This window comes from Erpetoichthys calabaricus, chromosome 16 (assembly GCF_900747795.2).
Source record: "Erpetoichthys calabaricus chromosome 16, fErpCal1.3, whole genome shotgun sequence".
Taxonomy (NCBI): domain Eukaryota; kingdom Metazoa; phylum Chordata; class Cladistia; order Polypteriformes; family Polypteridae; genus Erpetoichthys; species Erpetoichthys calabaricus.
In genome coordinates this window covers 53190173-53202398 of record NC_041409.2, presented here as the reverse complement: position 1 = coordinate 53202398, position 12226 = coordinate 53190173, and positions in this window count along the sequence as shown.

Here is a 12226-nt window from a genome sequence, read left to right as displayed (position 1 = left end):
AGGATTAGAAATGAGGACATTAGAGGGTCAGCTCAAGTTGGACGTTTGGGAGACAAAGTCAGAGAGGCGAGATTGCGTTGGTTTGGACATGTGCAGAGGAGAGATGCTGAGTATATTGGGAGAGGGATGCTAAGGATAGAGCTGCCAGGGAAGAGGAAAATAGGAAGGCCTAAGCGAAGGTTTATGGATGTGGTGGGAGAGGACATGCAGGTGATGGGTGTAACAGAACAAGATGTAGAGGACAGAAAGATATGGAAGAAGATGATCCGCTGTGGCAACTCCTAACGGGAGCAGCCGAAAGAAGAAGTGTTAACATTTCTTCACATACTTCACACATGTTACAGACACATTGTCTTTATTTTCAAGATGCCTTGCTTGCCTCCTTTTATACTTGTTGTCTTTGAAGGTTACTCTCCACATTCCTCCCAAGCCGTTTCTCCTCCATGTGTATCTCACACTTGCACTTCCTCTTTCAACAAATCACCTTTGCCAAACTGACCAATCAGACTGCTCAGAGGTAATGGACACACACACCTTAGTGTTTTATCATGTAGTAGATCTACTATACTTTGTGCTGCAAGAAGTAGCAGGAGGGAATGAGAAGAATTGGGAGAAGAGACATAAACAAAGCGAGAGCCAACATCAAAACAAAGAACTAGAGATATGTTGTTAAAACAAAACCAAGAATTGCAATCAAATAAAAAACAAGCTTGAGTAACAGCCAAACTGTTTTGTTTATATGAAAGAGGCATAAGGAAAAAAGGGTTTTGGAATTCCTCAATATCGAATAAGGAAATAACAACTAAAAGCTGACCTTTTAACCCATTGTGCCTTAACAATTCATTCACAACCTCTGAGGACATGCCCCCTAACAAAAATTTGAAATAAAATGGCAGCGATCATAATAAACGACTGCAAAAACAGGCCAAAATGATTCCCAAATCTAATGTGAATTCTTTCACCTCAAAAACCTTTTATTTGAAATCCAAGATAATTAAATCTTTGGAAAAAAAACAAGAAACTTTAATAAACAAGTAATTTTATAATACAGTTTATACATGTGATGTGATTGCCAGAAAAGGAACACCACACTGAAATTATCACTTTAGTGCTCCTTTCTAAAGTCTTGTCAGAGTTGTACCCATCAGCCTGTAATACAGTAGCTGCTACTAGTGCTGACATAAAAAGAAACTCTAAATGATCCATGTTTCCATCCATCCATCCATTATCCAACCCGCTATATCCTAACTACAGGGTCACAGGGGTCTGCTGGAGCCAATCCCAGCCAACACAGGGCGCAAGGCAGGAAACAAACCACGGGCAGGGCGCCAGCCCACCACAGATGATCCATGTTTGCTTCTTTTAATTTGATACTCTAACCTGAGACATACTGAATTTTAAATAGATACACAAATAGAACTTTGTTTTTTCCCCTGGTGTAAATTTGCCTTTTTTCAGAAGCCCAGTAATACATAAATAATAGCAACAAATCCCTCTCAAATTACACCAAAATGACTAACGAGGAAGAAATCTTGTAACTTGTCAGTTATAATCACAGTGAGGCACTATACAAGCACAGAGTGCAGTTCCAGTCTTTGTAAATACCTGTAAAGGTCATGTGTGTATGATATCTTTCGGGCTTTAATTCATATTAGATAACTGCAATACGTTGTTGTTTCAGTTGGGTCTAGCCAATAGATTAGTGTATATCTCTGGGCCGCACTTTAGAGCCACTGTTAGAACAACCTACTAAGCTACAATGACATGTAAGTGTGCTAACGGTACTCATTGATAAGGGTTCTGCTTTCTTGCAAAATTGTCTAAAGTTCCTTAGTTTGCTTTTTATCACTTCTTATAGTTTTTTCCCCATCAATGTTATATTCAATTAGGTACGCTAGTCTTGGACTTTTTCACTTTTCTTCTTCACCCTAGATATGATGAAGTATTGTAAACATGCTTTATTGATTTGTCTCAATATGGTTAATATAGGTTATGCCCCTGTTTGCAACTCATCCCAATGTCATTCTGTTGGATTGAGATCTGAGGACTGTGCAGCCCATTGGAGTTACTGGAGCAGCTGTCAAGGTCCTGAACACGGCAAAGGCACATTAGCCATTTCAAAAAGGGAAGATTGTGACTATCAGGAGATGGTCAACAACAATATGCTGTGACTTGCTTACTTTGAAATTTTTTTCTGCCTTCATCAAATTTTTCCTAACTTTCCTAACTTTTCTTTGATTACATCTTGCCTGAAGAAGGGGTCTGAGTTGCCCCGAAAGATTGCATATTGTAATCTTTTTTAGTTAGCCAATAAAAGGTGTCATTTTGCTTGACTTTTCACTACATTCATAATGGCTAACACGGTATGACACCCTAGGTACTCCTAACTTTCTAAAATTGTTTTCTAGGGCCTGTGGGCCTCAGGGAATCCAACCTGACAGTTATTCCCTTTGTGTAAAGTCTCTGGCACAAAGTTACTTTTTTGTTAACTTAATGTTTGCCAAATCAACATTTTGTTTTTAGAGGGTATGACCATTTTGTGGCTCAGTTGCTGTGACGTGATAGTCGATTGCTAAGCGTATGTTCCCAGAAGTCATGTGTGTGATGTTATAGCCATTGCACTTTAAATGCCATCACCATTTACAAACAGCTTTTGTGATTCTGCGTACTTCTTTATTGTGTGAACTATTGATTAACACATGTATTTTGATTTTGGCATTTCACTGGTGTTTTGGTCTCAATGTTAAAGATGTTTCCTGCTGGTTTTGACTGTTGTCCATATCCTGAATAACATTCATCTCCTGGTCTGCAGTTTCCATTGTGTTATGTTTCATCCAGGGTTCCACTGGCTGGGGTTTATTTATCTATCTATCTATCTATCTATCTATCTATCTATCTATCTATCTATCTATCTATCTATCTATCTATCTATCTATCTATCTATCTATTTATTGTCTTTTTTGTTCATTTTTGATTCTTTTGTTTATGTTAATATTGTCGTGCATGTTTATTGTATGTAACTAGGGACTTTACCCCCTGCTCGCTTCGCTTGCCAACCCCTTTCACCCCCCCCCCCCCCCCCCCGCCAAGCGCTACACACCATTGTGAAGAGGGGGGTTTAACGCACCCCAAGAAGACACGGCCGCTTAACTTGACACCCCTCTTAAACGGTGATACAATGGGAAACAAATTCCTTTTTTTTTATTTTTTAACCTCCTCTTTGCTCGATAAGATGCTGGCTTGCTGCTGCTCCCATGCTGCGTGATCTGCATTTCGTGCAGTACTTCGAACGTTTTAAAGTCACTGCCTTGTCTCTCTTCTCCCCCAAACATCCTCAAACACCATTCAATCTCTTTTCGCTGTTCCGTTATTTCACCAAGTAATATTTTACTCATTTGTTTGGGCTAATGTGACCTTTACCCTCATTTTTTTGAGACTTTCGAATTTTCCTACTTCTATTATCTCTAACCTGCTCTGCATGTGCATCACGGGACTTGCTTCCAAAGGTTGTAAGCATGATATGACCTGCCCGTCTCGTGGGACGTGAAAATGTCTCTCTTCAAATGATCACATCTCGTCGCAGTCTCATTCCAAGTGTTTTTTTTTTATAATAGAGAGATTATGTATTGTTTGTCACTATTGTCAAGTGCCTTGAGCATGGGAAAGGCGCTATATAAATAAAATGTATTATTATTGTTGCTCATTTTGTTTCTGTGTGTCTATGTTTGTTCTGCTGTTTCTTGTATTTTGTGGGTAGTTCTTCTAGAGTTGGGACCACCTGTGTATGACCACCAAGGGACTGCACTCAACCCTATAAAGGATGAAAAAAAAAAGCTGCCCCTTGCAGTTCATTTGAATGCACTTGGTGGTTCTAGGCGAGCTCTTATTTTATGTATAAAGATTTTTTGTTCCCCCTCTGTTATAAACTAAAGGTTGATGGCCCCTTCCTCTTTGTCTGTTTTTGCTGCAGTTTTCAGGACATTGATGCTAGGGTACTCCCACGTTCATGACACATTGCCCAAGTGACTTGCTAAGCTCCATTCTCTGGCACTAAAGTAGGGACATTGTGACATTCAAATGACACTCAGTTGGGATTAAGAAGCCTAATGTGTGCTCAGAAAACATTCATGCTACAATATTCTGCCAGCACTATTGACACAAGACTGGATGAGCCCATGGATTGATGAAGTTTGCACCAAATGCTGACCCCACTATTTTCATGGTGTGGCAGAAATTGAGATTCATCAGATAAGATGACATTTTTCAAAGTTTTTTCAATGTTTGTGGACTACATACACACTTTAGCCTGATTGACAGGCATTCTGCTGACATGGTCCTCTGCTGCTGTATTCTGTCCTTTTCAATGTCTGATTTGTGGCGTGTTTAGAGATACCATTCTCTATGCCCAAGTGTGTTAACTAGAAAGGAGTCTGTTCATTTGTTTCTGACCTCTGGTCAATGATTTGGCCCCCTTCTGTGTAAAGCCAACAGACTCAATGACAGAGAGTGGCTTACACGTTGTTGCTCTTTCTAATGTTTGGACAAACAACAGTAACAGTGATTGTGTGCTACATATACCGAGTTGTCATTTATCCTCAATTGATTGACTGTTTGGAGGAACAGGTGGACTCAATCAAGTGGTCATTGAGTGTATAAGCATAATGTATATGTGTGAAGAAAGTGTAGGAGACTGGAGCTTCTGCCTAACACTTGGTTCTTGTCTAGACCTGCTTGTTGATGGTGTTGTGTTTGCCTGTACTCCACAATTTCCTCCAGATATTCTGGTTTGTGCAGGTTAGGGCAAACGGTGACGCTGCCATGATGAGCACAGGTGAGAACAGGCTATTCAGCCCAACAAGCTGGCTAATCCAAAATTGTATCAAGTCAAGCTTTAAAGACCCCTTAAGTCCAATTGTCTACCCTGTAATTTGGTCTCTTATTCCCCCCTGCATTGGTTCCTGCCTCGGTAGATTTGACTCTTTTCAGCCTTAAGATTAAATTCACACCATTTCAAACTAGATGGATGAATGAGATTAGGAGACAGGCTGATGTGACAACTCAATACGTGCTTTAAGCTTTTGTGAATCTCTTAATCTTGTTTTTAGGCCTTTCTAGATCTTTCCACACTTGTATTTAGAAACTGAAAGTATTAAGGTTGACTAACTTACTTGTGTAAGTAAGGAAAATTCATGAAAGAATATGAAAATGTCAAGACTAGAACAGTGCATTTGTACTTAAATGTGTAAGCACATAGGCCTGTCAATGAACATGGCAGCAAAGTAAATTCCCAAAATTTGTGCCTTCATTCAAGCTAAGTAGCCGAGCGCAAACTAGATTATGCACAACAACCTGCTACTTTTTCTATGATTCTCAGGCATGCATTGGAGAGATTTCTTCCAATATGGCCAATGCCTGCCTCAGGCTTTTCTCCCAGCAGGATGCATATGGGAAGCCCTCGGCCAATGTGGAGACCACCAGCTGCTGTGCCTATCTGATGCCTACCTTTAGATAGGTGCAATATTATAAATCTTCACTAGGTGTCACTGCAGCTTCATTTTTGACCCTTCAAATGTGCTGTTGTACAATTCAGCAGGCTTCCACTTCGAATGTCATGCACTGTGTCATAAGGAGCCGCCTTTGCAACTGATAAACATTACATTTGTTGCATGGACAATTCACAACTCATGCAAATATACAAATAATAATTTTAAAAATTACTAAGGTGTCAGTTTACTTTTGCTGCTGGCTCTAAACTGCTCCATTGTGGCCGTGTGCAGATCATTTATTGGTTCTTGCTGTGTGCCTGATTCAGAAAAAATGGGTGCTGCTTCATAAACGACCAGTAGCAGGAAAATGTGGATAAATGAAGCATCAGTGGTGCCAACACTTAAGGCAGGGTGGCGTCTCTCTAATGATTCTCTGTGACTCTGCCCTGTGATGGACTGGTACTTTGCTCACAGCCGGGATTCTAAGTGCATACTGCTAGCAGCGGCTCTTCACAATATGAAAACTGGATTTAAGCAAGCACACAAAATGAAGGCACACTATTGTCTCATGAAATTATTCATTCTTTTAATAAAAAGCATAATTGAATTATTTTTACTTAGGTGAGCAAATTATAATGAGGCAGTGAATTGTATATTTCAGCACGTGAGGCCTAACAGGTGATGTGCCTCATCGAGTCATTGGCAGGAATGTGATTTTATATAGTGCCTTTTTTCTTGAAAGCACTTTACATGTTATGGCTGTTTGTGTATTTCATCAGTGATATCACTGCCACGGGTCGTACAGGGTTTCAGTGTGGAGACCGAACCTGTGACCAGTCAGATGTATCAGATCGGTACATTTAAACTGAAGTACCTTGACATGCTTCTCTCCAAACCAGTAAAGACTGTAGTGGGTGAGTTGCTAGTCTTTGGAGGTCTCACCCAGGTCCCAAAGCTAATCAAGGTTTTGTTCAAATAACTTCACTGAGAACTTGATACAACTTGGATTAATTCCAACATTTCGTCATACTGTAATTGAAGTTTACCTCCACAGTGCCAGGTTCCAGCACAGACTCCCCTTTAGGCGGTGCCCTCTCCCAGTGGTGTACAATGTATTTAAAATGAGTCTTCAAGTTCATCCTAGGATCCATTTCACAGTAAGATGTCAAATTTTATTAACTGCTGCTCTGACAAGAGCGTGATGACAAGAAACAACACACTGTTAGATGTTAGCATTAAACAGCCATAGGTGCTCTTTATTTGAATAAACTGCGATATTCTGGCCTTGGGCCCTGTGCTTGCTGTGTCAGGCTCCATCTCCACATGACCCTGCTCAGGAGTAAGTGGACTTAGAAAATGTTATGTTATAACTTTGGCAAGTCACATCCTATGGATATGTTTTAATGTAAGCTGATGATCAATTGAGATTGTCTGACTGGTTTATAAATTTCCACAGCCCTGTTACTCTGCTGTACAGTAAGTTTGCCCTGCAGCAGGATATGGTGGATCATTTCCAGGCTTTAATTGGCCTTCGGCTCTTTTAGTTTCATCAATACTTGGCAGCCAGCCTGGTTGGCTCCATCTTGATCCAAGTACTTGTTTTCTGTCAGGCCCATGTACTTCAAGTGCTAAATCATGGTCCAAGGTGTGTTCAGTGTATTTGATGGCTGCAAAAAAGGGAAAGTGAAATTAATTTATTGTATTTATTTTCCTTTTGTTTTGTTCAACGTTTTCCATTGTGTTTTCATTGAAGTCTTACAATAGTGAAGGTGAGCAGGCCTGTAAAAATCTGGTCACGTCCATTTGAAAAGTGGGCAGTTGGAGAACTAAAGTAAACGTGTAGTACAAGTGTTCACCTTTAGACCTGGGAGAGCCGTATACCCCAGACAAACAACAGTTAGCATCATCACAGTGTGCTCTTTGCAGATTCAGTGCCGTCTGTTCAACAGTTCTATTATGTGAGCTCAGTCTACTGCCATGAATTTCTCAAGGCATCCACAATGGGCTTGTTAAGGGCAACCATCTGATTGTTACCTGTATATAGTGTACCTTCTGTATCAGGAGACATTAGGCAGCAGCGAAGGAACACAGAAAGCAGCTAAGTGACTGAATGTTCTGGTTTATTAAAATCACAGTTATGTAATATTAAGAGTATGTTGTTAGGTCAAACAAATTCTTAGAGTCAACTGTGTGGTGTAGCTGCACTGATTCTTTGGATTTTTGTTAGCAGAAATGAAGATCCATCATTCAGAGCGATGCAAGCCTGCTTTTGTGATGTTCCTCATGGAGGTGTGCGGGATCCTCTCAGGTAGACACACCTGCTTCATTTACTGTACTTGCACCTTTAGAGATGGAGTCTGAATTCTGTGTGCAGTCCAGTCAATTGTGGAACTGTGGAACTTAATATACAAAAATCTAACCACAGGGACATTTGGAAATGGGGTTACATAAGGAGTTGTGTCTGTGTGTTATGTTTAGATTGGTGATTATTTAGTTTCTTTATTTTTAACTGTCCTTTATTATCTGCCATGTGTTTATTTCTGAATGCACTTGTGTTGAGTTCACTTGCTTATTTTGCTATTTTATTATTTTGTGATTCACTGTATTTTGTGAGGGCGGCATGGTGGCGCAGTGGGTAGCGCTGCTGCCTCGCAGTTGGGAGACCTGAGGACCTGGGTTCACTTCCCGGGTCCTCCCTGCATGGAGTTTGCATGTTCTCCCCGTGTCTGCGTGGGTTTCCTCCGGGCGCTCCGGTTTCCTCCCACAGTCCAAAGACATGCAGGTTAGGTGGACTGGCAATTCTAAATTGTCCCTAGTGTGTGCTTGGTGTGTTTGTGTGTGTCCTGCTGTGGGTTGGCACCCTACCCAGGATTGGTTCCTGCGTTGTGCCCTGTGTTGGCTGGGATTGGCTCCAGCAGACCCCCGTGACCCTGTGTTCGGTTTCAACGGGTTGGAAAATGGATGGATGGATGGATGTATTTTGTGACCTATGCTTTCTGTTTTGACTTTGTTTGCTGGACTTATGATTGGGAGTTGTTTGCCTTGGGTTGTCTTTGCCTTTTCAGGTGGCCTCTTTTGCGTCTTGTGCTCTTTGGAGCATTATTTTTTTACAGAGCATTTTTTATTAAATATTTTTTTATTTATTGTGACTTATGGGACCCCTTCCCAGCTAGCAGGCCGATATACTGGAAGGACCAGGGGAGCAGATGTGCACAGGACACTGCCTCCCCCAGAGCACTAGATGGCAGCCCCCCTGGGTTGCAGCAGTGCCTCGGATTCCTGCCGGGCTCCATGGGAGTTGGAGTTTGGCACAGCCCTGTTGGCTTCCATGGGGGCTGCCAGGGGGAGCTGCAGAGCCTGGGAGTACTTCCAGATAATGATGATGGAACACCTGAAGTGCTCCCTGGTGCAGAATAAAAAGGGGCCGCCTCAGTGAGGAGGAAGAGGACAAAGCTTGCTGGAGGAGGAGTGCAGGCAGAAGGACACAGACAGAGAGAACAGAGAGAGAAGAGAGAAAGAGAAGAGACAAAGCAAACAGGTGTTGTGCTGGTCTTGTGCCCTGTGTCTGTTGTGTTTGGTTTTTGGGGCACAGGTTCGCCCCCAGGTGGCCACATTATATAGATTCTATGTTGCTCTTTCTGTGTTACTGCCAGGGTTTTGACAGAATTTCCCCACCCAGTGGGCAGTGGAATATTTTTGCAACCTTTTGCTTTGGGATCTTCTAGTTCATTACAGCTGCCTGGAGTGAGGCCTGATGTGAGTTTTCAGATCAGGGGAGTACTGATCTGGTTTGTGGTATTTTGAGGCCTGCACCCTTTTTACTATGTTTTTTGTGGCTATTTTATAACACTTTTTATACTAGTTAAGACATTGAAGAACAGCAAATATTTAGGTCTATATACTTTATATGTGTATGTTGTAAAAATAGAAAGGCACACAGATGAAGAGTTTGTGGGTTCACTGATGATTCCCAATTTAATCAATGATATATTTAATTGTATAAATAACCAATAACGTGACCACCTGGTCCATCTAGTGGCTTTTCTAGTCCACAAAAGAAGCCACTGGGAGTGAGGAACCACCTCTTTCAGTTGCTGCTCCCTAAATGAACACCAACTTACAGTCCATTTGTTTCTCAAATAGCAGAAGGAGTGGGACATCTGGAGTCCCAGAGGAAATGATTTCTGGGGTCCTCCTAGTTGTCTTTCTCCACTCTAGGTTTACAGAAGGATAAGGAATTTAACGACTGTGTCACACCAATCATACCTTCAAATGCTTTTTTCTCATCCACTCATCTTCCATTTGGATGCTTTCTTAGTTGTTTCTTGTTTCTGGGAGTCCACTGTAAAATTTATGACATCCATCTTCCATCTTTGCTTCTGACTATATTGCTGCATTCACAATTTCTGAGTTTTTACAGCCTATTTTGAACAGTTTCCCACTCTAGTGCATTCATGTGAATTTCTGGTTGGTTTTTTTAGGAGAAACATGAGGTCACTGTCTATTACTTGGTCTGCCAAGAAAATAAAACAATTAAAGAGCACTTTGTTTAATAATATGTTCTAAATAAACTTTATTCATTTCAAATAATAAGAATAATATGAAAACTTCAATATGTGGAATTAACATTGATCAGGAATAGAAGGGAGTGTTAGCTCCAAGAAGTCACTCTTTGGAAAAGCCATTCTGGTTGCAGTGCCGCCTCAGCCGTAAAATGAGCAAAATAATGTAAATCAATCATGACATAAACAAGTTTATACTTGGGATACAAATACACATTTGGGCACTGTTGGGAGACTGCTGATAAAACGTAACAGAGATGATCACGGCAGTTAGCTGAGCTGCTCTGGCCCTGGACTTCTCCAGATGCTGTCAAAAAATGCAGGAGTGGGGAGGGTGGAAGGTTAAGGAAGGCCACAATTCAAAAGGTCCAGGGTTGACCAGGTCAGCAGCTGGGATGTTCCAGTGTGGCCAGTGTCCACTGTGGCATGATCTGGTGTTATGCCATTGAGAATAGTTAAGAGGTATTTTTTGAGACAGATCATGAGAAGAGACTCTGTCAAAGAAAAATCAATGTCAATACAAGGTGACTGAAAAACTAGTGACAAAACCAAAAATCTTAGTCAAAACCTTAAATGGGTTAAAGATTCTAATAGAAGAAGCCTGTAAATGTTGGTATATATCTGCAAATTTAAATAAAAAAGTGTGTCGATGGTAAGACCCTTTAACTGTTGCTTAGTTAGCTTTAAGGGCCTAACCCCGCATGACTCCGTACCTGGAAACCACAACAGCATCTTAGCGACAGGTGTGCAAAATGACAGCTGAAACGGCCTGAAAAAAAATTGCAAAACCTAAACTACAGGTTGTATCAATGAATAAATGTCAAAAAACCGTAGTGGAGTTTCAAGATACACAAGTCCACAACAAAAAATTAGTAACAATTGACTAAACATTCACTTCATAACATCTAGCCTGCGTTTTTAATTTTCACATATGTTCTTGGTATCTAAAAATGTATTAATGCAGGGTTTTAGAGACCAGCGAATCCAGTGGTCACATTTATTTTATCCTTCATTATGTTTTTTTTTTTCTTAATGTTGAAAATTAGTTATGGTCTCACATGGCACCATTTTGCTTTTGTCATGTTGAGAAGCTTACTCTCTATCGTTTCTATGTGCAAAAATTGCCAAAAGGCATCGAGATTTAAAAATGAAGGAAGTTAGCAAATTCAAATTCACTCAAGAAACAGATAACATTTTCAAACAATACATCACTGCAATTTTGATTATACAGAATGCTTAGCTGTGCAGATTACATTCTTTAACCTCACCGACTCTTTCTCTTCCGGCCCTAGAAATGTGGCCTGGTGAGAGACCACCCTCAGAAAGAAAGGAGCAGAAACATAGGCAGTTGGCACCCCTCTGAAATCGAACAAAGCTATTTCAAAAAGAGATTGACAGAGGCAACCTGTCTCTACACAAAGAAACTGTGGGGCTCGCTGATGATGGTGAGTACACCTGTTTCGTCGGATCTAACCAGTGGGCTAAAATGGCTCCTGTAAAGCTCATTGTCTAAGGTCAGTTCTGTGCTGTAGTCTGTTTGACAATTCCCATGTGTTGTGCTCAGTGGGCTTTGTAAATAATAATTCAGCATCTTTTTTTCTGTTTTAACTTTTCTTTTGCTCTTAGTGTTTTCATGACCTTAAGTAGGTTTTTCCTTCCTATCCCAAAGATGAATGTTTAGTTGTTTGAAAAATCAAATTATGCACTTGTTGTGAGTGTAGGTGCACGTGTGAGAGCTGTCAGGAAAAACATACAGAACTAAGACCTCTCACCAGAAAAAGGGTCTCCTGGATTTCGGCTTTGATGTCTTTGTTTTCTCTTATGGTCTTGTTTTCTTCCTTTTTGGACTGTCTGCCTCTTTTGCAGTCACTACACCTATCATAATTGGGTAATTTATTTAGTATACTTTAGTACTCGTATTTAAGGGTCATTGAGGTTGAGGATTCTGTTACTTTTATTATTTGCCTGAATTTTGCAGTCATTCAGATGTGTTTTGTTTTGCAACATCTTGGACATCATTTTTTGGTCCACAATCTTTTTATATTCCTGTTGTTAGGTCTGTTAGCTCATGACCTTTGCTCAGTCAGTGCGACTGGATAAAAGGGCAGCTGGGAAGTGGCTTCCTATTCTGATCTGTGGATACCAAAACTCTCAAAAAAGCCCGGTGAAAAACTTCTC